General features: G+C 49.7%; 1 protein-coding gene and 1 long non-coding RNA gene across 4 annotated transcripts in view; one reads left to right on the top strand and one right to left on the bottom strand.

Annotated features, from left to right (window-relative positions):
* SMPDL3B (sphingomyelin phosphodiesterase acid like 3B) overlaps nucleotides 1-36 on the bottom strand; it is a 205,515-nt gene extending 205,479 nt beyond the window's left edge. The window contains exon 1 of one of the 2 annotated variants that reach the window (XM_075335973.1): nucleotides 19-36. The gene's annotated coding sequence lies outside the window, so the exon portion shown is untranslated. The remainder of the gene's footprint in view (nucleotides 1-18) is intronic. The other variant, XM_075335969.1, reaches the window with a different exon arrangement.
* LOC142291444 (uncharacterized) overlaps nucleotides 1-23,695 on the top strand; it is a 181,342-nt gene that overhangs the window by 544 nt on the left and 157,103 nt on the right. Inside the window, exons 2-3 of one of the 2 annotated variants that reach the window (XR_012750483.1) lie at nucleotides 979-1,067; nucleotides 15,568-17,600. This is a non-coding gene — a long non-coding RNA (uncharacterized LOC142291444). Of the gene's footprint in view, nucleotides 1-978; nucleotides 1,068-15,567; nucleotides 17,601-23,695 lie in introns of those variants that run through there. The other variant, XR_012750484.1, reaches the window with a different exon arrangement.

The raw sequence follows: 23,695 nt of genomic DNA on the forward strand, positions 1-23,695 counted from the left end.
GGGGAGTACAGTACTCACCTGGGATTCGTGTCAGTTCGGGCAATGCAGGGAGGGTGGGGGGGGGGGGGGCGAGAGCTAACGTCTATTGCGTGAGGGGGGCGGGGGGTGAGGGGGGGTGGGGGTGGGGGCGAGAGCTAACGTCTATTGCGTGAGGGGGGCGGGGCGTGGCGTGGGCGAGTTGCCAATGCCTGCAGGGTGCCGGGGCGAGAGGCCAATCCGTGTGGGGGGGCGGGGCCATGGCGAACCCAGCGGCCAATCAGCTTTGTGTCACCGTAAGGACATGTCACGGTGACACTGTCACCGTGACACAATTTTGGAGCATGACAGACAGACAGACAGACAGAATAAGGCAATTATATATATAGATGGGGGACATTATAGAATAAATTAGAACATTGTGGGGCAATGAGAGACATTATGGAGCAAATTGAGACATTTTGGGGAAATAGGGGACATTAGGAAGCAAATTGGGACATTGTGGGGCAATGAGGGACATTATGGAGCTAATTGGGACATTTTGGGGAAATGGGGGACATTAGGAAGCTAATTGGGACATATTGGGGCAATGAGGGACATTGTGGAGCAAATTGGGACATTTTGGGGAAATGGGGACATTAGGAAGCAAATTTGGAAATTATAGGGTAGTGGGGGACATTTTAGAGTAAATTGGGACATTGTGGTGGAATAAGAAGCATTATGGGGTAATGTGGACATTATGGGGCAAATTGGCACATTATGGGTCAATGAGGGACATTTTAGGGCAATGGTAACATGGAGTATATTGATTGGGACATTATGGGGCAATGGAGGAAATTATGAAGCAAATTGGGACATTGTGGAGCAATTGGGGACCTTAATTTTGAGGATACTGCCTCCATGGGGGAACAAAAGTCTGATATAGTATAGAACTTGGTGATAAAGTTTGGAATGTGCTCTGTGAGAGATCAGCTATAGGTGACTGTGTGTTATTTTCTGCAGAGTTGCGTCATGGCAGGAAGAAGTGATAGCGGTCAGTGCTGGATGAAGAGGAAAACAAAGATGAATAACTTCAGCTAGAGATGTCACTGGTAAGTCAGTGTATTACATGTACACACACATTATACACTACAGTATATACAGAGCCCCTGTGTATAATGTTACTTGTGATCACTGTATTACCTGTACACTATAAACAGAGCTCCTGTGTAAAATGGCACTGATGATAATATTAGCGTTATTAGTATAGTGTTTTTTATTCATGATCATTATTGTAGTATTATACATCCCTGTGTAGTAATATGTGGTCTGGTCACAGTGTGGTGGCATTTATCTCCTGTGTGTGGTATTATTTGGTCATTATGTGGACTGGTCATAGTGTTGCGTTATTTATCCCCTTGTTTGTGGTAATATTCGGTTACTACGTGGTCTAATTATGGTGTGGTGGTATTACTCTCTTGTATGTGGCTGTGTAATGTTCAGTCCAGAGGTGGATCTACGGGACCATGCACCGGACTCCCCCAGAGAGACAACCAGGAGCGAACCCCTATACAGGGACTGTCTGGTGGCCTCCCCAGAGGGCCTAGATGCACAGCAGCCGGGACACAAGCGAGTTCGGGTTTCGCGTCCTTCAGATGTCCGTACAGGATATAGCGACTAGTCCAACGGTAGCCGTGGGCAGGACGGAAGACAGGAACCGGGTACAGGTGCCGAGTGGAAACAGCAGACGGAGTCCGGGTCCAGTGAGGAGTGCAGGCTGATGTGGCCAGATGGAATCCAGAACCGGTGACTGGTACAGGCTGACGGAAGATGATGGGATCCACAGCTGATAGTCACCGGGGCAACTCCTGGAAAGCGGCAGGCTGGACACACTCCGGTTGGCAGTCGGACACTATGGGCAGAGACAGGGTTAACCTGGGTACAAAGCACAGAGGGACCTGAACATCTAGTGCAAGAGATAACTACAAGAACACGTTGAAAAGGCACCGCCCACAAGCAAAAGGTCTTATATACCTTGCACCTGTAATCAGCCATATCCTGTTTCAGTGATGCTGGCCCTTTAAGAAGAGGTGAGTGAGCGTGCCCACTCCCTAGTGCGCATGCGCGAGGTCCGAGCCGGAGATCAACACAGGACACAGGAAAGAGAGAGGAGGAGATGCAGGGGAAGCAGTAGCTGAGTCCCAGAACGCAGCGGGACGTCGGGGCCGACGGGTGGGGAGCACGGAGGACGCAGAGGAGGGAGAACAGGGGCAGCAGCCATGGCCAGGGTGCCCAGGGACCTGAGTGACGGGCGGTGCCGGGATCCCAGGAGCGTAACAGTCTGTATTTGATCACTATGTATTGGTAGTATGTTGTCTGGTCATAGTGTTGCGGTATTTCTCCCTTGTATGTGTGACGCCCTGGCCTATCAGGTCGTCACAAGGGTGCCGTGCAATCTGCCTTTCTCCATGGTACCCGCTGCTCCTTGGTTACAGGTCCTGTCACTTTGGTGTTGCTATCAACAGGTGTACACAAATCCGGAGGAACACTCTGCACCACACCCACCAAACACCCATTGGGCAGCCTGAGGGGAATAGGGCCACCCAGATGGAGGGCTGGTAGAAGGAGGGCAGAATTGTCAGTGCAGAGAGTGAGTTGTAGAGAGTGGAGGTGGATGGAGAGACAGCGGTGACAGTCCAGGTCATGCTATGGACCTGGGCTCCTGTACCCGTCCCAGGTGCCAGACGTTGGCCTGGCCAGAAGGAGATGGAACCCCTGTCGCAGGGGGTAGTGGCAGGGAGTACGGTGCTGCTACAGAGAGCAGGCCGGCTGCCTTGTGCTTCAACCCGGCAGGGACCAGGGCACGACGGGGTACGCAGACTCTAGGCTGGGAAGTAGCTTCACGCAGCCCAGTAATTCACCCGACGGGAACGGAATCTTTAGGAACCATTCCCCACCCACTCCAGAATCGGCGTACTAGCGCAACGAGGGGGATAGGACTTCCCAATCGTCCAGAAAATCCCAAGCGTGAACCCTGAGAGCAAGCTCACCCTGCTAGCCACGCAGGTGAGTGGGACCCGAAACGCTTCAAGTGTAAGGGATCCACACGTAGGACACAGAGTGCCAAGGGACAAGGCTTCAGGTCAACAAGCAGCACCAAGAGGACACGGACCCAGTGTGCCCGTACAAGGACCACAGAGTGCTCAAGAGTTTGGTTTACCTGGTGTCAGCGTCAGTGACTTTGATGTGAGTACACATTACCCCCCTTGCACCCGACGGGTTCCCCGCGCCATCCATCACCGGGCCCCGGAACACCACTCCCCTGCCCACGGAGGGGTTAACAACTTCAGCTGCCACGCACCAGCATTTCCGGGCTCCCCAAACCGGCAGTGGAGGTCCTCACGTTACCACACACCGTGGGTGGCGTCACAAACACTATCCCAAAACACAAAAATCCCCCCTTTTTATTTTGAGAGGCTGCGGCCCCGCCTCGGGTCCGGAGACCCCGCGAGCCACTGCGGATCCGGGTCCGAGCAGCCCGTCGGCTGTCACGGGGGTGGCACACCCTCGAAAAACTTGGCGTCACGAACAGGATGCGAGCAAGACCTACTAACCTGGCAGACGTGCGCCTTGAAAAGTGAAAGTCGGGATCCAAAATCCTTTTTTCCGCGTCGCCCGCTATTTTTCCGCTATTTTCATGCCAAAAATGCCATCTTCTTGCAAAAGGGCGCGAAGCCGAAGCCCCGCCCTTCGTCTTCAGCCTGTAACAGGAACCGGAAGTTCCCAGAGGGCCACAGCGCGTGAAAGAGTGCTGGGAGAAAACCGAGGGTGTGTGCAGGGATGCCAGGACTCTGCCATACTGTTCCTGGACAACGCAGAGATAGGATGGCGGAAAAATGCAACCGCGCCATCAAGGGCCCAGCGCCCAGAATGACCCGGCAGAGGGGAGAGCAGCAAGCAATCATGGCAATGCAAGCACGCAAGCGTGAAGATCCGCGCGCGGAGCGGGTAAGCGGTGATCCAGTCCCTGATGATTTTGCAGATCCGGCTGACACGGCTGAGGGATCCGGACTGCCCTGCTCCTGACCAGCACTTGTACGCCGCTGCCTCTGCCTTCAGCCCCAGTGGAACCTGGGATGCCGCCCGCTCCCGCAGCCATGGAACCTACGACCCCCGAACGGGATGACCACCCCAAGATGTCTGACCAGCTTGACCCAGTTGGAATCAGAATCGGAGGGGGTGATGGAAGGCGACTCTGGTTCCAGTACCCCAGAAGCTGCGTGGGTACCACAGTATTTGCCACAGTATGGAGGTAATGGCTACAGGATGGGGTTGTCGGCTTGAGCTCAAATGGAGCTGGAAATCATGGAGATGGAAATGGAGTCCACTTCTGATGAGGAGATTTCTGTTGGCGACAAGGAAGTTGAAATAGTACCCATCTGCCGTCGCTGTGGCCTGCCGGGGCATTATGCAAGAATGTGCCCCAGAGGCACGTGGCGCTAAGGGGGCCGGAGCCTGTATGTCTAAAGTTACCAAATTAGATTGCACCATCCTTGTTGAACCTCTTCCCACCCTTTGTTCCAGGAAAGGGGCCATCGGGTCCTTGAGAGGTGCATGCTGGCAGTCGGCACCAGGAGGTCCTGGTGGGGGACGGCGCAGGGGGCAACAGCTGCCAGGTTGCTCAAAGCAGAAAATATTGTACTGTAAAATGTTAGGTATCTGTGTTTTCCGTTTGTTATTTTCCACAGTTTGTTATTTTTCATATAGAAAATGTTAGAAAATGAGAGAACCAATGAAACACTAATTGCATGGGAAAGTAACCTGATTTTCTCTAAATTTGCAACAGTTGTACTACAGTAAAGGACTCTTAGGTCCGGTTTAATAAGGACTTCTACATTTTATAGTTGATTAAAAATGGACCATGGTCACAGGACTGGCGTGACCAACACAAACTTCATCAAAACTTCATTTAATGATGAACAGACAGCCTCCATCCTTGCCAGGGTAACAGCTCGGACTCAGTTCCTCACGATTCCCTCTGATGAGGTCCGTTCCAGGGACTATCTCAGAGAGTTGAAAAGGAACGCGGCCCTTGAACTACATTCCGCAACACTTGCTGAGTATCACAAGGTTCAACGGATTCCGAGAGGTCTGAGGGTCTCCCTTAGGCCTACTCTATTTTCCGATAACCCCAATTATTGTAAATCTTTTGAGGCTATCCTTGATAAGTGCTCATTGGAAATCATTTTATTGACAATCGACTTCTTGCAAAAGGAACTAGACAGTGTTGATGCTAACATTAAGAGTATAGAAGACCAACTGGCACAAACTCACAACACTACTGCTCTTGAGGATCTCAAGTCTAAGTGCAAATCTACCATTACCGAGTTCAAAGAAACACTACAGACATGAAAACGGGACAAATTCCTGCACAATCAGGAAGATTATAATAAAAAAAGGGTCTACAAATGGCAGGCTGCTTTTCCCTCTCGAAATTTCAGATATACTGGCAACTACAGGACAGGCTCCGACAGCGACCAGAGCACTTCAGGTTCCCTTCCTTTTTTAGGGCCAAGACGTACCAAAAGAGGCAGACAAGGAGGGGCAGACACCGGTCCCGGGCGCCCACACCGGGTAATGACATGATCCCAGGTAGGGAGAACATTGTCTTTAATATTTCCAATTATACCCTCAGCCCATTAGAAACCCTTGTTTTGCAAAAAGGATTTTCCTTCTGCCGAACTCCCTCCTTTAGCACGTTTCACCTCAAACAGGAACTAAACCGCTTCTTTAGAAATGTGCGCCTCAAAGCACATTTCATGGCCAAAACACCAATCGCCTCCCAGACCACTTCTACTGCTGACACACCCACCAACCCTTCTGCATTTAACCTGACAGGACTCAATCTCAAACTACCTAGCACTTTCCAACCACCACACCATTACCATCCGGCTGAAACATTCATTGACCTGGTTTCCAATGACATACAACAGGTGGTCTCTGATATCAAAAAAGGCAACTTCCATCTGAAGAGCAATTGGTCACCAGATGAGCGTAAGGCCCTCCTCTCATTAAAACACAATGAAAATATTATCATTAACCCAGCCGACAAAGGCGGCGCAATTGTCGTGTTAGACAAAAAATACTACATCAAGGAAATAAATCAACAACTTAGTGACTCTAACACATACTGCCCCCTGCCACATGACCCCACCTCTGCTTTCTCATCCATAATACATGGCAAAATCAGAACGTACCAACAGAATTCCCTCATTGACAATAAACTCGCAGACTTTCTCATCAATAATCATCCCATCACCCCGGTTTTCTATATGTGACACCTGCTTTGGGAGCGATCTATAGTGTTCCACCCACATTCACCTCTACAGATGCTGCTTCTTTGGTTGAACTGGAGAATACTACAATTCCCAAGGTGCCTTGCAAATCTGGGGGAGGAGGAAACAGGACGGAGGGGTGGAAGGAAGCTGAGTCATCTTGGAGGCGGGAAGCTGCAACTCTGGGTGAGGAGAGACTGTCTAAGAAAGTGACAGGAGGCACCATTAGTAGGAGCTGCGGCCTTCCAGGTTTACCACACCGAAGAAGGATTTTGCCTGCTGTACCAACTCCCACCCAGACATTGAATCCAGACGCCCCAGTGTGGAATAGTCTAAGAGAACAGACCTGCTGCAGACAGAAGTGAGTAGGACATTGCTGTGACTTGTAGTTCTACAGTTTGAGAAGTGTGCTTGAGCAAATTACAAGGCCTTGCTAGAGAGGACTTTTGACTGCACTATCTGGGAGTTTGTATAGGACCAGCCCTGGGGAAATACTGCCTTCATTACTTTAAGTGCACTAACGTACTGCAAGCGCGCCAACGTACTGCAAGCGCGCCGACATCCACGGCAACTGTGGCCCCAATTTGGGACTGTGTCAATTGTGAGGCTGCAGCTGTTAGTTGGTAGATTGTAAGTAGTCAGCAGTGTGTGTGGTGTAGGTTAAAGAGGAAGCATTACCCCTAACCTTCAGGTCTATTACAAAGAGCCCCTCCTGCATTTTTGTAGAATACTGCATAACACTACCTGTCGTTTCACTGTTATTTGCTTTTTCCCTGCAATTACCATTGTCATCCTCCTGCAAATAAACCTGTAAAGATTTCTAACCTCAGTTATTGTGAGTGTGTACGGAGCGTGGGTAGGGGTTTCCCGAGTCAACCCCTAGCAGAAGACAAAGACCCTTCTGCATTCCACTAGAGCTCCTAGCAAGATTCGGGTGGAGGCACTGCGTCATATCAAGGTGAGAACTACCGAACACCCTGCCCCAGCGGCAAATTAAAGGGGTGTTACAGTGGAGGCACTGCTGAGATCGATCAAGACAGGTATCGCTGACATGGAGGCTTTAACTGAAGCACAAGTGTCCACATGGTGTGGGGAAAGAAGTATACTTGAAGAACACAGTTTTGCAGTATGCGGTGAACTCTCCAAGGTACCGGATGAAGAAGAACTGAAGATTGTGAAGCAAGTTCATGGAGTTGTCCATCCCAGAGTGTTTGACAGAAGGACTGATGAAGGGAGTCCATTATCAGCAGCTCTAATCACTACTGAGGGGACACTGGATAAAGGATACTTTCCATCTGTCATAGCTGTGCCATTAAAACATGGACCACATTGGAAGATCACCTGGCCTGTGAGGTCCGAAGCAGGGACATCATCTTCGGGTGCAAGTTCACAGCCTAGGAGATCTAGTCGATGTCTACCTTCCACTCCTACTCGGGACAAATCTGAAGAAACAACCATGATGGTTGACGTGGTAGTGGCAGCCATGGAGAAGTTAGTCACCCAGTTTACAAAATTGCAACCTGAAGGGGCCTACCGTCGTCTGAGAACCTTCTCGGGTGTCACTCCTGTCCCAGCTGGTGAAGAAGGGTATGACACGTGGAGGGATGTTACTCTGCAATATCTGGAAGAATGGCAGTGTACTGATGCAGTGAAGAAGCAGAGAATTGTGGAGAGTCTGAAGGGGCCTGCTATGGAAGTGGTGCAGGCTGCTTGGAGAAGTCAGTCAGAGACAACTTCTAAAGATTACATGACTGCTCTTGAAGATGCTTTTGAATCCCCAGAGGATGCCACTGATCTCCTTTATCATCTCCGCACCACCTATCAAAACTCTGGTGAGAAGATGTCAGATTATCTTTATCGATTGGACAAATTGGTGCATAGGGTCGTATCCAAGGGGGGACTTAGGCCCGAACAAGTTGATCAGGGTCGTTTAGAACAAGTGCTCCGAGGAGCTCTGACTCACAATCCCATTGCTCAACGACTGAGGTGTTGCGACAAAGGGCAGATTCCCCGTTCTTTCCATCAGTTGCTTAAAGAAGTCAGACAAGAGGAAGCTCTCCTGGCCGCCAGAGAACAAGTGACCCAGCGAGTGGCTGCTGCCCCTGTACATCTTGAATCCAGCCATTGAGAGGGAGAGTTCTTGAAGGTCATTGAGAGGCAAGGGGAACAGCTTGCCCAACTTCTAGCTGCCCAGGCTCTGAAGGTTGACCAGCTAAAGCAAATTGTTGAGACAGCTGTCAAGAGTCAAAGACCGCCTTTGCAAGTGGCAAGTGATGAACACAGTCTGGTAGAAGATACAAAGCCAGAAGAATGTTTTGTCTGTGGGAGCACCCATCATATGGCTCGCCAGTGTCCGAAGAGGTGGAATTTGAAGAGATCTCAGGACACCCCACCTAACAAGAAGGGGCAGACGGGAAACGGGAAAGGGGGCCAGTAGAGTCCTATACTGGCCCCCCTTCAAAATCAGAGGTATATTCTACTGCTCCATCTAACCCTGTCCAGTCAGAGCAATTTCCTAAAGGTCTCGTAGGACCAGCACCACATGTACCGGCCTGTATCAATGGGCAGCCATGCACTGTATTACTAGATAGTGGTTCACAAGTGTCCATCATTTTTGAGAAGTGGTACAGAAAATACTTGTCAGACGTGCCCTTGCAACCCCTATCTGGACTTGTAGTCTGGGGTTTGAGTGAAAACAGTTACCCCTACAAAGGATACGTGGCTGTCACACTACGATTCCCATAGACTATAGCTGGGGTGGAAAGAGAGGTTCCCATCATTGCATTAGTCTGTCCAGACACTGATGAAGACCGGGAAACAGTGCCTGCCATAGTAGGGACAAATGCCAACCTATTCCGTACACTTGCTCAGTGGTGTCGCGAAATTGGAGGTAATAGATACTCGCAGGCCCTCACAATCCATCCTGTCTGTTTGGCTGCTTATGAGAAGAAAGAGGAAGAGGAAAGGAAGGAACTACGTCCTGAACATTTTGACCTCTGTTTTGAAGGTAGTGATCTGAAGAAGGAGGAAAAGCAGTCAGTGATAAATGGTATGATGAAGCGTGCCGGAACCTTCTCATTGGGTGATTGGGACCTGGGCCTTGCAAGAGGAGTGGAGCATCACATCCGGCTGACTGATGAGAAGCCATTTCGAGAAAGAGCCCGACGATTGGCTCCCACCGATGTGGAGGATGTTCGAAAGCATTTACGGGGTTTACTGGACACTGGAGTCATAATAGAGTCCAACAGCCCATACGCATCTCCGATAGTGATCGCTCGGAAGAAGAATGGAGCTATTAGGATGTGTGTGGATTATCGCACCCTGAACAAACGCACTGTGCCTGATCAGTATACTGTGCCCAAGATTGACGAAGCTTTAGATTGCCTGCAGGGAAGCCAGTGGTTTTCTGTGTTAGATCTTCGGAGTGGATATTACTAGATACCCATGAGCAAGGAGGATCAGGAGAAGACTGCTTTCATTTGCCCTATCGGTTTCTATGAGTTTCAACGGATGCCGCAAGGAGTGACCGGTGCCCCTGCTACTTTCCAGAGATGTATGGACAAGGTGATGGGAGACATGAACTTTCGTGAGGTCCTGGTTTACCTGGATGATCTGATTTGTATTTGGCCACACCTTGGAAGAGCACAACCTGAGGTTATTTAAGGTGTTGGACCGGCTAGAGGAAGCTGGGTTAAAACTATCCCTCGACAAGTGCCTGTTCTGCCAGAAATCTGTGAAATATGTAGGACACATTGTCAGCCGAGAAGGAATCTCCACGGATCCAGCCAAAATAGAAGCTGTGATGGAGTGGCCCAAACCCACCAAATTGGGGGAGCTTAGATCTTTTCTAGGTTTCAGCGGGTACTACAGAAGATTTGTGCCACAATATTCCAAGATCGCAAAGCCATTGACAGCCCTCACTCAAGGGTATCCCCCACCTCGAGGGACAGCTCGCTCCAAGAAACCTGCAACAAAAACCTACTTCAAGGTGAAAGAGCCTTTCGGAGAGAGATGGACATCAGAGTGTGATGAAGCCTTTGAGAAACTCAAGTCCTGCTTGACCCAGGCACCTGTACTGGCCTATGCAGACCCCAACAAGCCATACGTACTTCATGTGGATGCTTCTTTTGATGGACTTGGAGCAGTCTTATACCAGGAACACTATGGCGTCCTGCGGCCAGTCTACTACATCAGTCGTGGATGGTCTCCGAGTGAGCACAATTACCCAGCACATAAACTGGAGTTCTTGGCCTTGAAATGGGCTGTGGTGGACAAGCTGCATGACCACCTCTATGGAGTGCATTTCCAAGTTCATACTGACAACAATCCACTGACCTATGTGAGGACTACAGCAAAGCTGGATGCTACTGGCCATAGATGGCTCGCTGCGCTAGCTATATATGATTTCAGCCTGAAGTACCGACCTGGTGCCACCAACATCGATGCAGATGCTCTGTCCCGCCTGCCCAGGCAGATGGTGAATGAAGAAGAAGAAGCCTGGATTGAGGTTCCAGCCCCAGAGGTGAAAGCTATGTGTCATCGACATCAAGGAAGGATTGCTCAATCAGTGGGCTGTGCTACCTTCTTAGGGGCTCCAGAGGAAGCTCTTCCACTATTGTTCTGTCAACTGACCAACGTTGATGCCGGCTCCCTGCCTCAACTGACTCAAAACCAGATTGAAAAGGCTCAACAGGAAGATCCTTCTGTGGGAGTTGTTCGAGGGTGGGTGAAAAGGGGCCAAAAGCCTGAGAGGAATGCTCTGAAGACACAAGAGTCTGTTCTCTTGACCCGACAGTTAGACTTTCTGGTGGTGAAAAATGGATTGCTGCACCGCGAGGTCAAACGCCAAAATCGAGAAGTTCGTGTCCAGTTGGTGCTTCCTGCTCAGTTCCGTGAGATGGTCATAAGGGCACTGCATGATGATCATGGACACCTTGGGGTGGAAAAGACCACCAGCCTCATAGCAGATCGGTTCTATTGGCCAAAGATGGAAGCTGACATTGAACAATACTGTAAATCTTGTAAGCGGTGTATCCTAAGGAAAACCTTACCTTCTCGGTCCGCCCCCCTTGTCAACATAACCAGTGATGGCTCCCTTGATTTAGTGTGTATCGACTTCCTTTCCATTGAGCCTGATGAAGGAAACGTCAGCAATGTTCTAGTGGTCACTGATCATTTCACAAGATATGCTCAAGCTTACACCACTAGAGATCAGAAGGCAACCACTGTGGCTAAAACCTTGTGGGAGAAATTCTTTGTGCATTATGGGCTGCCAGCACGCATCCATTCTGACAAAGGGAGAGATTTTGAGAGTCGGCTAATTAAGGAGTTGTGTGAGGTTTGTGGGATCAAGAAGTCCAGGACCACACCATTTCATCCGCAAGGAGACCCTCAGCCTGAAAGATTCAACCGTACCCTTCTTAACATGCTGGGCACTTTGGATTCAAAACAGAAAGGAAGGTGGAGTCGACACATAAGTCAATTAGTTCACGCCTACAACTGCAACAAAAATGAGTCAACAGGGTACTCGCCCTACTTCCTCATGTTTGGAAGGGAAGCCAGACTACCTATGGATATTAGTTTTGGAGTGTCCCCTGGCAATTCATCTGGGAAGAACTACCTGAAGTATGTGTCACAGCTGAAGGAACAATTAAAGGAGGCCTACAAGTTGGCTGATGAGGCCTCTGGTCGATCCGGGAGGCGAAACAAAATGTACTACGACCGCAGAGTCCGGGACCAAGTCCTGCAACATGGAGATAGGGTCCTCATCCATCAGTTGGGCCTCCATGGAAAACACAAGCTTTCTGATCGATGGCATTCAGAACCTTATGTGGTGGTAGAGAAGTTGCATGGCATCCCAGTCTACAGAGTGAAGCCTGAGAAAGGCGGGGGGGTGTTAAGACCTATCATCGTCAGCATTTGCTACCTATAGGACAGAATGTCCGATTCCAGTCGCCACAACGCACCGAAGCCCATGCAACCACCCGATCTCACCGAAGGAGTCTTCGGCCGCCGCAAGCGACCCATCCTGTGGTCCCTCCTGAAGGTAGTGAGAGTGATTCCAGTGATGAATGTGGACCATGCTTCAGATGGACAAGTGACCCAGGCTCTGTAATTCCAGATCATACAGACCAACCAGCTGAAGAAGTGTCCCAAGACGAGTGTGGTCCGGCACCAAACCCATGTTGCGATCAGTCGGGGGAGAGTTTAGAAAATGCATAGCTACCAAGTGAAGAGGTTGCTGTCATAGAGCCTGAAAGTTAAGAGCTAGGGGTCGATGAGGGGGTCCCTGTCCCTGCCGTGCACAGTCGTCCAAAACGGGACATTAGACCACCCATGATGCTGACATATGACCAGATGGGGCAAGTCACTGAGGTTCCTAGAGTAGTACACCCCTATTCCAATTATGCGTGGCCCTATTTCCCCCCTACAGCTATGTGGCCTGTTAGTGATTTGGGTGTAACTAGTTGTGGTGTTAGTCAGGATGCTTTAACACAAAATTTCCTTCCAGGTGGTGAGTCTTCATTTTGTGCTTGGGAGCCTACAGCGACTCACCAGGGGGAGAGTGTGACACCTGCTTTGGGAGCGATCTATAGTGTTCCACCCACATTCACCTCTACAGATGCTGCTTCTTTGGTTGAACTGGAGAATACTACAATTCCCAAGGTGCCTTGCAAATCTGGGGGAGGAGGAAACAGGACGGAGGGGTGGAAGGAAGCTGAGTCATCTTGGAGGCGGGAAGCTGCAACTCTGGGTGAGGAGAGACTGTCTAAGAAAGTGACAGGATGCACCATTAGTAGGAGCTGCGGCCTTCCAGGTTTACCACACCAAAGAAGGATTTTGCCTGCTGTACCAACTCCCTCCCAGACATTGAATCCAGACGCCCCAGTGTGGAATAGTCTGAGAGAACAGACCTGCTGCAGACAGAAGTGAGTAGGACATTGCTGTGACTTATAGTTCTACAGTTTGAGAAGTGTGCTGGAGCAAATTACAAGGCCTTGCTAGAGAGGACTTTTGACTGCACTAACTGGGAGTTTGTATAGGACCAGCCCTGGGGAAATACTGCCTTCATTACTTTAAGTGCACCAACGTACTGCAAGCGCGCCAACGTACTGCAAGCGCACCGAAATCCGCGGCAACTGGGGCCCCAATTTGGGACTGTGTCAATTGTGAGGCTGCAGCTGTTAGTTGGTAGATTGTAAGTAGTCAGCAGAGTGTGTGGTGTAGGTTAAAGAAAAAGCATTACCCCTAACCTTCAGGTCTATTACAAAGAGCCCCTCCTGCATTTTTGTAGAATACTGCATAACACTACCTGTCGTTTCACTGTTATTTGCTTTTTCCCTGCAATTACCATTGTCATCCTCCTGCAAATAAACCTGTTAAGATTTCTAACCTCAGTTATTGTGAGTGTGTACGGAGCGTGGGTAGGGGTTTCCCGAGTCGACCCCTAGCAGAAGACAAAGATCCTTCTGCATTCCACTAGAGCTCCTAGCAAGATTCGGGTAGAGGCACTGCGTCATATCAAGGTGAAAACTACCGAACACCCTGCCCCAGCGGCAAATTAAAGGGGTGTTACATATACATTACCCAAAATACACAAAAATCTGTTTTTCCCCCGGCCGCCCAATTGTTGCATCCACTGATTCTATACTTTCACCATTATCCATCACACTAGAAAAGATCTTGTCACCTCACATCCCCAAAATCCGGTCTCATTTGAAGGACACTGGCCACTTTCTGTCCATCTTGAATTCCATCTCCCATGTCAACGATAACAGCCTACTGGTCACTCTGGATGTATCAAGCTTGTATATAAGCATTGATCACTCGGAAGGACTGCGGGCTGTGGACATTTTTTTACACACCCATACAGACATCTCCATTCCCAAAAAGGGCTTTTGCCTCGACCTCCTTGAGGAGGTCCTGACTAAAAATTTCTTCCTCTTCGGTGACCAGTTTTTCCTTCAGTGTAGGGGGACCGCGATGGGGTCTAACATCGCGCCCCCCTACGCTAATATATTCATGGACTTCTTTGAAAATCGTTTTGTCTACACCCACCCCCAATTTGATCATTCAGTCTTAATCTGGAAGAGATTCATAAACAATATATTTTTCATATGGACCGGTGATGTCCATTTCTTGGACACTACTGTCATCATAAATGCAGACCGCTCCTTGTCCACAGACCTCTATGCCAAACCGACCGATAGAAATAGTCTTCTTCTTTACACAAGCTGCCATCCCAAACACATCAAAAAGTCCCTACCACATTCCCAGCACTGTCAAATAGACAGAATTTTTTCCAACTCCTCAATGAGGGCCATACGGCACACTGAAATTAATTCAAAATTCATTAATAGGGGATATCCCCCTATGTTAAACCAACTCCTCAGACCACAGGCCCATCAAGCGTTCACAAAATTCCTTTTGTGAACATTTTCCCTCCCTTTTCTCCTCTCACTAAATCTGCCATCTTAAAACATTGGCCCCTCCTACACCAGGCCTATCCTTCCATTCCCGAGTTCGAGACCAAACCACTGTTCTGCTACAAACGCCCCCCCCCCAACCTCAGGGACACTTTAGTCAGGGCAGATATTGGCCCATCTAAACCGCCGATTAGACAAATCTATTTGTCCACCAGTCGTAAGGGAACATTCCCCTGTCTCCATTGTCTTCAGTGCTCCCACATCACCAAAGGGGATCACTTTACTCACCCACAGACTGGCAAGAGATACCCCATCCCGGGGTATTTTACGTGTGACTCCAACTACGTGGTATACCTCATAAAGTGTCCGTGCGGTCTCGGGTATGTTGGAGAGACAACCCAACATATCCGGGATCGTATTAGTAAGCACAAATCGACCATCTGTTGCAAACAAACAGTCTTGCCTATTCCGGCACATTTCATCTCCACTGGCCATTCTATCTTACAACTTAGATTCCAGGTCCTTGAGCACGTGAGTCTCCCCCGACAGGGGGGTAACCGTATTAAAATGTTACGTGAAAGGGAGTCTTTTTGGATCCATACTCTGCAAACCCTCGAACCCTTTGGCCTCAACCGGGAGTACGAGGTTCATGTTTAAATCAGTACAGTATACCATATATTATGGGGTTTTGATCATTATTGCAGCCTGTCTATGTTTTCACTTTCATTTACATGATTTAACATTTAACTGAGCCATTATTACTATATACCTCAATTCATGTTATGTACTACGATTTCTCTTGCCTTCTCTCACACTGTGTCATATTTATTCTCCTCTTTTTTTCTCCCTAGGTGTCTTAGTATTCCTATTTCCTAATTCACTGTCCACAGTATTCCCCCTTTGTACTTCTGGGCCCACTGACAGATAACTATAGCAACAGTCCATGACACTTACATATTCACACTGGGTGCTGTAATATAGCGTGTGTATACAGCCCTTTAAGGCATACAATGTCCTTGTGCTGTTCTCTCCCTGGCAGGCCCACTCCCCATGTTCTCCTAACTGGCGCGCCCACTTCCCTATTACATCCAGCGCCCGTGTGATTAGCCCTGCCCAGCGCTCACACTGCCTGCTGACGTCACGCGCATGCGCAGTAGATGCGCTCCATTCATGCGTTCCACCCAGTCAAACCGGAAGTGACGCAATGTACAGCATTTCCTATATAATGGCGCTCCCCAGCCCAGTGCGGTCACGCTGCTGTCTCCACTTCCACCGCTGTTCCAGCATTCCATGGTCTTTCTAAGCAGGTACCTCCAGCAAACCGCCCCCTGTGGACTCTCTTCACCACCTTTCACCCATAGCCTCCTAATGTTTTTAACCCTTTCCTTCCAGGCGTCTTCTCCTCTTCCCCCTCGCTTTTGTCTGTGTTCATGTTCACCACACCACCACCATCCTGGTATGTAGCTTTATTGTTCCCTGGGTAACTCTGTCTAAACATAGCATGTGATCATGACATAGTTATACATCTGCATGAATATAATGTTTCTAATAACAAAAGGAGGCTGTCATACACTCCTTTCACCTCTGTGATATATGTATGCCATCGTTATTTGAGTCATCATTAATGGACATTTTTCCTTGTGCTCATTTATCATGCATGGGTTCATTTTCATCTTATGCATATGTGGCGCCCTGGACAAGCCAGGGGCCACAAGTAACAATACACACACATCCCCACCCCCAGCAGTTCACAGCAGACATCCCCAGTGAGACCTGATTTCCTCCCTCGGGTTCAGACAGACACACCAGGTGGGCGAAGTCAGGCAGATGGAGTCGCCCACCCAGGAGTCTAGCTGGTCTGATGCAGGAAACAACGCAGTGAAGTCCAGGCAGAGGAAGAGAGAGGAGGTCTGCAGAGAGGCAGACGCAGACTGGGGCCTAGGTTGGAGCCTAGGTCCCTCGTGTAGCCAGTGGGGCAGACGGTAGTGGCCGTCTGCAGGAGCCGGGAAGACAGACTTGGTGGAACCGTAGGTAGCCGGGACAGGGTAGTGGCCCGTCCGGTACCGAACCGGGGAGCCAGCTGGAAACCGGAGCACAGGAGGAGTGTACACAAAGGTGAAGGAAAGGACTTACACTACCAACCTGGGGTCAGGGGAAAAACACCGCAGCCGTCTGTGGGACCCGTCCATCCAGCCGTTTGTTTGACCAGAGACTCCGTGTAAATTACTGGCTGAGTGAGTACCACAGTGCCGTGCGACACAGCGCTGCCCCCGCACCTCACCAGGCCCCGTAACCCGCCTGCCATCCATCCCTAACCCTCACTGGGCCCCGGGACAACCAACCCCCCTACCCACGGAGGGGAGAAACAACATCCAAGCTGCTCCCTGTCATCGCTTCCGGGATCCCCGTCCAGAGCAGCGGTGGTGTCACAACCTCACCACAACCGTGGGTGGCGTCACGGACAATATCCCTAAACCAAACCACCCCCCTTTCACTCACGGGCGAGGAGCGCCGCTCGAGTCCCCGGGATCCGGCCCACCGCTCGAGCCACCGAGCAACAGCAGCAGCAGCTGGACCCGAGCAGTGGGTGAGCGCAGCGTACCCTCCTCCGCCCGCGACACATACGTTCTCTGTACACCAGATACCGCATACTGCCGAATGTGATGCCCTGCATGTACCCTCAACCCTGACGGCTGTCCTCGCGACCCGTATTCCTTAGCATCTCTGTTATGAGTATGTATATATTATGTATATATCTGTATAATTGTTTATAGTACTGTTTTGTGCACTTGTATATACTCATCATATGTACTCACTATATGTCTTCACAGGCAACTACCTTGAGAAAGGTCTAAAAGCCGAAACGTCGGTTGTTGCTATGTGTCAGGGTTCACATTTTGCGGTTTGTCGATTGTAAATAAAAACACTTGCATCCAAATTCTTTTCTCCCTCCTTATTGAGTGCTCGGCTTTTTCTACTTTTTGTAAAAAACCTGCACCGTTGTGCCATTGGAGTCATTTGGCTCACCCCGTAACCTTAACCCGGTCCAAGGACCCATCTAGGTTTCCAGGGGAACCAGGTTGTTTGGGTGAGGGGTTATTGGGATCCGGGACATTGGGACTGGACTGTCGCAGGGAGGGACCGCAACGTGGAAGGTTGGGTCCCCGCTGTCATCAAAACTGGTTGTGTCCCTGTGGCAGACGAACTCTAGTTTAAAAATGTTTGAAACGGTTTAAGAATGCACCTCCCCTGTGTGGGATGAACAAGTTAAAAAAAATAAAAATGTTGTTAACCCTTTTTCCTTCCTAAAAAAAAAATAAAAATAAATACTTGGTATTCTGTGGCTCGCGGATGAGCCACGTTTAATCAAGGGGGAATCCACACATAGGACACACAGTGCCAAGGGACAAGGCTTCAGGTCAACAAGCAGCACCAAGAGGACACGGACCCAGCGTGCTCGTACAAGGACCACAGAATGCTCAAGAGTTTGGTTTACCTGGTGTCAGCGTCAGTGACTTTGGACTGTGTGAGTACGTTACCCCCCTTGCACCCGACGGGTTCCCCACGCCATCCATCACCGGGCCCCGGGACACCACTCCCCTGCCCTCGGAGGGGTTAACAACTTCAGCTGCCATGCACCAGAGTTCCTGGGCTCCCCAAACCGGCAGCGGAGGTCCCTCACATTACCACACACCGTGGATGGCGTCACGAACACTATCCCAAAACATAAAAACTCCCCCTTTTTGTTTCGAGAGGCCGCGTGACCCCGCCTCGGTCCGGAGACCCCTCGAGCCACTGCGGATCCGGGTCCGAGCAGCCCGTCGGCTGTCGTGGGGGCGGCACATATGTGCCTGTATTTAGTTACTATGTGGTGGTAATATGTTGTCTTGTCATGGTGTATTTCTCCCTTGTATGTGGTATTATTGGTCTTGGAATAGTGGATTGTGTTGTGTATGGAGGTCACTTTTTCTCTCTGATATCAATATGGGGAAGATTCTTTATCTCGAATTGTTGTTTCCTGTTTTCTACTGCTAAATTATCTTTGACTACGTCTTGAGCTCTGCAATGTCACTTTCAACCATCTTTCAAAGTCGAATGTGGCTCTTGAGGTAAAAAAGGTTGGTTCCCCTGTGCTAGAATGTACAGGCTCCTTCTCAGCATGACCTCATTTCCGTCATGTGTTGGGGCGTGTTCTGATTTCCTGGGGCACGAAGCGAAACCATTGCCTCCTGCAGTTCGCCATTTGTGGACACTCTTTACTCACTTCCCCAGAAAGTGGCCATGAGTGACATCGTTCCTGCACAGAGTGCAGTTACTGTGCTCAGCATGAAAAATGGGAGTTCTTTATTTTTTTCGGTGGATAAGGAGGTTTTATGCTGGCGGACTGTTTGTGAGAGGGGGTTAATGCTGGGGGCTCCTCTCTGTGGTTGGGGGACTGATCTGATGCCACTGGGGGATCCTCTCTGGGGTGGGGGGGCTGAACTAATGCCGTTGTGGGCTCCTCTCTGTGGTGGGGGGGCTAATGTGATGCCCCTGGGGGCTCCTCTGCTGGGGTGGGGGGCTGATGCGATGCCACTTGGGCTCTTCTGATGGGGTGGGGGGCTGATGAGATGCTGCTGGGGGCTCCTCGGGTGGGGGGGCTCATCTGATGCTGCTGGGGGCTCCTCTGGTGGGTTGGGAGGCTTATGTGATGCCACTGGGTGCTCCTCTGGTGGGGTGGGGGGCTTATGTGATGCCGCTGGAGGGTCCTCTAGTGGGATGGAGGGCTGATGCGATGCTGGTGGGGGCTCCTCTGGTGGGATTTGCAGGGGGTGTACAATGCTTGTGGGATATGGTGGGTGTACAATGCAGGGGTTTGGGGGGTGTATGATGGGGGTGCTTGTAGTGGGATTTGGAGTGGTGTACAATGCTGGGGGTTGCCTGTGATGGGATTCGCAGGGGTGTACAATGCTGGTGGGATGCTTCCACTAGGATTTGGGGAGGTGTACGATGCTGGCAGAATGCTTGTGGTGGGATTTGGGCAGTGTACGTGGGGGGAATGCTTGCGGCAGGATTTGAGCGGTGTACGACACTGGGGGAAATGCCTGTGGCTGGATTTGGGTGGTCTACGACACTGGGGGGATGCCTGTGGCGGGCTTTGGGTGGTGTACGACACTGGGGGGATGCCTGTGGCAGGATTTGGGCAGTGTATGATGCTGGGGGGAATGCCTGCGGTGGGATTTGGGCGGTGTATGACGCTGTGGGGGATGCCTAAAGTGGTATTTGGGCAGTGTACGACACGGGGGGGATGCCTGCGGTAGGATTTGGGCAGTGTATGATGCTGGGGGGATACCTGTGGTGGGATTTGGGCGGTGTATGACTCTGTGGGTTTGCCTGCGAAGGGATTTGGATGCCTGTAATGGCATTTTTACAGGGTGTACGATGCTGGAGAGGATTCCTGTTGTGGCATTTGAGGTAGGATGCTTGCAGTGGGATTTGGAGTGATGTACAATGCTGGTGGTTTGCCTGTGATGGGATTTGGAGAGGTGTATGAAGCTGGGAGAATTTAGGGGGGTGTACGATGCTGGGGGGATGCCTGTGGTGGGATTTGGGGGGTGTAAAATGCTGTGAGGATTTGAGGAGGTACGATGCTGGGGGGCGGCATTGGAGGGGTACGATGCTGGAGGCGATGTCTGCTGGGGGGTTTTTAGTCGTACAATGCTGGAGGTTAACATGTGGTGTAATTTGTGGGGTGCATGATGCTGGGGAAATATGGATCGTGTATGATGCTGGCGGAATGATTTAGATTTAGGTCCCCTGACCGCTGTATTATACTCACATTGAGGAGACTTCTATCGCTGCCGCTCCTGTTGGTCTCCTGTGATTTGTGACCTGCCGGTTGCGCCAATGTTTCATGGAGTGTGCCAGAGACACTGGGGGAAATGCCTGCACAATACAACTCTCAGAGCCTCATTCTGCGCGTGACTACCGGGTGTGCTGTGGCTGGCTGCCTGAGCTCTGACGTTATTGGGCCCCTGCCAGATTTTCTGCCCAGGGGCCCCCACCAACCTTAATCTGACCCTGATCATCTGGGAGGCCTTCCATTCCTTGTAGTAGTCTAGTTACCCGCCTTCGAACTGACTCTAACTTCTGAATGTCCTTTTTAGGCCCCCTTTACACGTCCGTGAAAATACACGCACGTGTGTTACGGGCCGTTTTTCGGGTCCGTGTCCCGTTTTTGTGTCCGTTTTTAAGGTCCGTGTGGCTTCTGTGTGAACTGCGTATGCTAGCCGTGTGTGCGTGTGTAATGTCCGTGTGTGCGTATGAAACTTAACTGACATGTGTTGTCCGTGTGAAATGTCCGTGTGTGATGTAACATGTCGTTGATACATACCCGCTGACAGCCGAGTCGTGCGCTGAGAATGAACTCGGGAGAACTTCACCCGACTTCATTGTCATCCCGCGGCTCTGTCTGTGTCGCGTACTGATTAGCGGTCACCTGTGAAGGACTCACCGGTGACCGCTAATCCCCTGAGTGACTGAATTGAGCAGCGCGATTAGCGCTGCCGTCACTCAGGTTATCCGTGGCTACCTGGATCCTCCACACGTGACCGCAACTCACCTGTGACTTCATCGCTGTCACTCGGGCGACTTGCTGTCACAGTTGGAGGATCCAGCGGTGGCCGCGAGTAACCTCAGTGACAGCTCAGCTGATCAAGATACTCACCTCAGTTGCTGCGTGGAGGTGACAGGAGCAGCAATGTTCTTCTGCAGCTACTGTCACCTTCATGTAGCAGAGCTGGAAGCGACGAGGGACCTCCGTGGATTACGCCGGACCTGGAGGGGTTTTTGGGGCTTAATAAATTGGTGAACGCGGGTTTTTTGTAGTGTTTATTATTTCAAATAAAGGATTTTTTCACTGTGTGTATATTTACTGTAACTTACAGATTTATCATTGGGGGTGTCTCATAGACGCCTGCAATGATTAATCTAGGACTTATTGGCAGCTATGGGCTGCCATTAACTCCTTATTACCCAGATTGCCAACGCACCAGGGCAAATCAGGAGGAGCCGGGTAGAGTCCCAGAACTATCGCATCTAATGGATGCGGCAATTCTGGGCGGCTGCTGGCTGATATTGTTAGGCTGGGGGGCTCCCCATAACGTGGTGCTCCCCATCCTGAGAATACCAGCCTTCAGCCGTGTGACTTTACCCTGGCTGTTATCGAAATGGGGGGGACCGCACGTCGTTTTTTTTTAATTATTTATTTTTTTTGACTGCACAGTATAGACCCGCCCACCGGCTGCTGTGATTGGTTGCAGTGAGACAGCTGTCACTCAGCGTGGGGGCGTGTCTCACTACAACCAGTCATAGGCGCCGTTGGGCGGGAAAAGCAGAGAATACGAGATTGATTAATGAGCGGCCGGCTTTTTCAAAATATTAAAAGCCGCCGGAGTTTATTTTACAGCTGTGCAGCGCCGCGGCAGTGATCGGGGAACGGTATGAGAGAGGGGGGGGAGACTGACTGGCAGACTGTGAGAAAGAGACAGACAAGACAGAGAGAGAGAGAGAGACAGACAGAGAGAGACCGACCGACATACACAGAAATAGAAAGAATGACCGACATCGCTAGAAAAAACACCAAACGGACACGGACCATAGGGAGATGCAGACGTGTTTACTAACGTGTGCGCACACACCCATAGACTTTCATTGGGTCCATGTGTGCATGCTCCGTGCAGAAAACGGACATGCTTCCGTTTAACACGGAAACACATACGGATCACGGACACGCACACACGGACATTATGAAATAACGCACGTGTGACCTCAAACATAGATTAAGATTGGTGCATGTTTGTCCATGTCTCCGGTATATACGGAAACGGAACAAACATGCACGTGTTTCACGGACGTGTGAAGGGGGCCTTAAAATGTGGAGCCCAAAACTGGATCCCGTATTCTAGATGTGGCCTTACAAGTGATTTATAGAGGGGTAACAATACGTTGGGATCACGGGATCTAATCTCTGTTTTTGTACACCCTAAAATCTTGTTTGCTTTAGCAGCTGCTGCTTGACATTGAGTGCTGTTGCTCAGCTTACTTGTAACCAGAATACCCAAATCTTTCTCCTGTTCTGTAGTCCCGAGTTTACCTCCATTTAATCTATATGCAGCTATAGAATTACTCCGTCCTAGGTGTATTACTTTTCATTTATAAACATTAAATCTCATTTGCCAAGTATCTGCCCATTCTGACATCTTATCCAGATCATTTTGTAATATTGTAATATCAAGGTCAGTTTTTAATAGTGAATTGAATTGTAAATGAAATTATAAAGCGCTGTGGAATATGTTGGCACTATAAAAATAAAGATTTTTTTTATTATTATTATTACTACTACTACTACTACTACTACTACTACTACTACTACTACTACTACTACTAATAATAATAATAATAATAATAATAATAATAATAATATCTTGCATAGTTTGGGGTCATCAGCAAAGACTGACACCCATCCACAAGGTCATTAATAAAGAGATTGAAAAGAATTGGTCCTAGCACAGATCCCTGCAATACCCCACTGCTGACTAGAACCCATTTAGAGAATGTACCATTTATGACTACTCTTTGTTTCCTATCTTTTAGCCAATTCCTTACCATTTGCATATAGTTTCCCATAGTCCCTTGCTTCTGGAGCTTTAGTATAAGGCTATTATGGGGTACAGTATCAAATGCCTTTGCAAAGTCAAAATAAATCACATCAGCTGCACTACCAATATCCAGATTTGCAATTAACTACTCATAGAACCCCAGCATATTGATTAGACACGACTTATCTTTCATGAATCCATGCTGTCTGTCAGTATTATATTATTTTCTACAATATATATTTGCATGTCATCCCTTAAAATGCTCTCAAAACCTTTACACACAACTGATGTCAGACTAAAGGGCACTTTACACACAGCGACTTCGCTATCGTTGTCGCTG

Source organism: Anomaloglossus baeobatrachus, chromosome 2, assembly GCF_048569485.1.
Source record: "Anomaloglossus baeobatrachus isolate aAnoBae1 chromosome 2, aAnoBae1.hap1, whole genome shotgun sequence".
Classification (NCBI taxonomy): domain Eukaryota; kingdom Metazoa; phylum Chordata; class Amphibia; order Anura; family Aromobatidae; genus Anomaloglossus; species Anomaloglossus baeobatrachus.